Raw genomic sequence first — 4,425 nt, forward strand, 5'->3', positions numbered from 1 at the left:
CCACTCTAGCTTTAAAACTGAGCCCGCTACAACTTCCGAAAGATCGATTGCGTTAATGCGTTAAAGAAATTAGTGACGTTAAAATTTACGTTGACGCGTTATTATCACGTTAACTTTGACAGCCCTAATTTAAATATAGAGAAAAACATACTTGTTCTGTACAGAACCCATTTTCATTCACATTTCTTGAGGTCAGAGGTCAAGGGACCCCTTTGAAAATGGCTATGCCAGTTTTGCATTTGCCCAAATTTTGCGTAAGTTTGGAGCGTTATTTATCCTCCTTCGCTACAAGCTAGTGTGATGGACACCAATGGATTCTTTAGGTTTTCTAGTTTCATATGATGCTTCACTCTAGCTTTAAAACTGAGCCCGACACAACTTAAAAAAAGTCGTGGCATTAAAACTAATTTACGTTAACTTTGACAGCCCTAGTTCTAATGCATCATACATATTATTTTAGGGTCTTGTTATTTAGCTGTGATATGTGTACGCTATTCCTCAAATAAATTAACTTCACTCACTTCACATTTAGTACATTTAATGTGCCATGTTTCACATATATGCATACATATATATATATATATGACATTTCGGGGGATCTATTAGCAGAAATGGAATATAATATTAATAACTATGATTTTATTAGTGTATAATCACCTGAGACTAATAATAGTTGTGTTTTCGTTAGCTTAGAATGAGTCCTTCATATCTACATAGGGAGCAGGTCCTCTTCACGGAGTCCACCATGTTGCTCCGCCATGTTTCTTCAGTAGCACAGAACAGAAAAACCAAACACTGGTTCTAGGGAGAGTCTGTAGCATTTTTACATTACCTGAAGGCCACCGTAGTTCTTTGACACGCTTGTGAAACTGCGGTAGCGTGAGCCGCTGAGTGCAAAACTGTGTTGGAAAAATAGATACATGCAGCAAATTCCTAAGGTCCTTAAGGGTGACACTCATGGCCCTTGAAGCCTATTTCAGTTTCGGTGTTGCAAACCTAGTCAACAAACTTGTAGTGCCTATTTGCGGACAAGAAACCCTAAATGGACAGAAGTGTCAGTCAGACAGATAATGTGAGATATACGACTGTGAGCATGCATGCAAGGTTATAAATGTCGCCAAACGAAGAGACTCAGGGCTCTCAGCCCTGAACATTTATGTTGATGGTTGTTTGCCCACTTGCAAGTGTTTATTAAACCTTTAAAAGACTCTCTCTCTTGATTTTCGAGTCCTTCTTCACAGAAATTGCCTCCACAAAAACCGGGGTACCAGCAGCCACCATCTGACTTCCGTTGCTCCTAAAGTAGTGTTATTATGGTAAGAATGGCCTCTGAACAAGGCGAACAGCATCACCTCGGTTTTGCACTCACATTACCTCAGTCTTGGAAGGGGAGGAGTCAGCAGAGGGGTGCTCAGTTGGTTGTAATCTGCAACCACACCACTAGATGATGCTAATTCCCGCACACTGTACCTTTAAGAAGAATGCAAATAATCACCTCATATCATTACATTATTTCATCTATAATGTCATTAGGGTATTGTATACAGTATCACACAATAAACTCAGAGTTGAGTATGAACACGCTATATGAGTTCCTCTCTTAGCTGTGTCCTTTGAATCTATGTGTGTAGATACTATGTAGTGCAACATGACACATTAAATGTGGTTTACTTATTTGAGTATATTCACTCTAGCTTTAAAACTGAGTCCACACTCAGTTTTAAAGCTAGAGTGAACATACTGGTATTATATGAAAATTAAAAAACCTAAGGAATCCATTGGTATCAATCATACTGCTTGTCGCAAAGGAAGTTAAATAAGGCTCCAAACTTACGCAAAATTTTGGCAAGGAAAATCTGGCATGGCCATTTTCGGAGGGGTCCCTTGACCTCTGACCTCAAGATATGTTAATGAAAACCGGTTCTATGGCTACCCACGAGTCTCCCCTTTACAGACATGCCCACTTTATGATAATCACATGCAGTTTGTGGGCAAGTCATAGTCAAGTCAGCACACTGACACACTGACAGCTGTTGTTGCCTGTTGGGCTTCAGTTTGCCATGTCATGATTTGAGCATATTTTTTATGCTAAATACTTGTGAGGGTTTCTGGACAATATTTTTCATTGTTTTGTGTTGTTAATTGTATGCATGCAAATATTTATTATTGGAAATCAATAATAAATATATGCATACATTTGCATGACGCAGCATATTTGCCCACTCCCATGTTGATAAGAGTATCAAATACTTGATAAATCTTCCTTCAGGGTATTTTGAACAGATAAAAAATATGCAATTAATTTGCGATTAATCACAATCAATCATGGACAATCATGCAATTAATCGCAACTAAATATTTGTAATCGATTGATAGCCCTAATTAGAACAGATTCATATTCTTCCTACTAAAGGGAAATCATATATAGGGAAAAGCACTAGCCCTCTTGCACAATAAGGCCATTGCAAAGTCACAATATAGCCTAATTATATGGCTATATAGGAGCAAATAGGAATAACCAGAAGTAGCAAACAGTGAGTAAACAGGAGTGACAATAAAAGTCAGACGGTGAGTTTAAAGCAACAGGGGGGCAAACCTCCATCTGTTTGTGTCTGACCTTCAGAGAGTGAAGGTGTTCACCTGTGAATAATCAGTGCAAAGATAACGCTTCTCCACTGCTTCTTTGTTTCCCCTCCAGTCTAAAGAGCAGCAGGCTTGTCATATCCTCAAAAGAAAACCAGAATCATGGTTCGCATTAATGTTAATGAGCAGTCAAATGAATTTAATGTTAATCTGATGACAGCTTCATTTACAATGTTGTGCCAACATTCCTCGAGGGACTGATATTTTCTGTATCTTTGACATTTTCATAATAATCCCAGAGTCTGCTTCTAAAGCAGATTATCAGTACAATGTGTTCTCTATTACGGTCCTGTTGGTGGCAGGGAGTTCATTGTGACGTGTGTTACAGGTGTATTAATGGTACACTGTAATAGTCCTCCTAATTTATTTAATGAGATAAACAAAATATATTGAGAATTTAAAAAAAGCCTGTTTACTGAAACCATTACAGCCTTTGGTGAATGCACATTGGACTTACTTTGCTATTACTGGACCACTGTCATAATAATGAGATAAGGAGGAATACAATAATCTATCTGAGGACTGAGGACAAATTAGTGAGTGATTGGCTTCTATTAAATGGCAGGTGAAAAGGTGACTCCATTTCTTAGTATTTGAATGTTTGTGCACCCCTTACTAAAAAGACAATGGTACAAACCTTTGAGCAGCAGCGGCAAGACAAAACAGCTGGAGTTACACAGGAAACTGTACTACTGTGACTTCAAAATAAAACTAAATATTTGAAAATGTATATACATTTTTTAAAAAAATGTCAGAAGTAACAACTTCTATTACTACTGGTAGTAGTAGTAATAATAATAATAATAATAATTATTATTATTATTATTATACATGTAATAATTATAATAAGTGTACCATTCCATAGGCTACAAAAATAAATCTATCATCCATTTAAGTAACTGAATTAGTGAAACCAACACAGGTAAAATGGTATTCTTCAAAGATTACACTGTATTATGATGGCGAATCGTATTTTCAGCTGAAAAAGAAAAGCAGTTTTGTTTATGGTTTTGTTTTTTTGTTATTTGTCTTTCTTTTTTATAATATCCTTTGTTTTTTTATAGGTCCCTGTACTTGTCTTTAACCTGTTTTGTAATCACTTTATCACACAATAAAAAAAAATTAAAAAAAATACAGAAAACGTGATATTCTGTTTAGCTGTAATTGTATTGGTATTAACACAACACAGTGAGAACTTCGGGTCAGACAGAAAAGCCACCCTACCAGGATACGACAGGCTATATTATACCAAGCTAATTTTGTTTATTTATTTATTCATTTATTTATTTTGCTGTACCCTGAATGTTATATTTGTGGTATAATACTTCCTTTAAATTTAAATTGTATTTATTTATTTTTGCTGTACCCTGAATGTTATATTTGTGGTATAATACTTCCTTTAAATTTAAATTGTATTTATTTATTTAGCTTTTCCCCTGAATGTTAAATTTGTGGTATAATACTTCCTTTAAATTTCAATTTCATTTATTTATTTTGCTGTACCCTGAATGTTATATTTGTGGTATAATACTTCCTTTAAATTTAAATTGTATTTATTTATTTTTGCTTTACCCTGAATGTTATATTTGTGGTATAATTCTTCCTTTAAATTTTAATTTATTTTATTTCTATCTCTGTGTTTATATCCTACAATGTTCCACTTTTTCCTCGTGGACACAACTAAAGCATTTTTTTCTCCTCATCTCTCTTCTCTATCTCGACAGCTCTTCATCTTTTTACTTTGACAGCAGGCTCCCGTCTCTTCCTGTCTCCTCTGAGCTG

The sequence above is a fragment of the Sebastes fasciatus genome, chromosome 17 (assembly GCF_043250625.1).
Source record: "Sebastes fasciatus isolate fSebFas1 chromosome 17, fSebFas1.pri, whole genome shotgun sequence".
Taxonomy (NCBI): Eukaryota; Metazoa; Chordata; class Actinopteri; order Perciformes; family Sebastidae; genus Sebastes; species Sebastes fasciatus.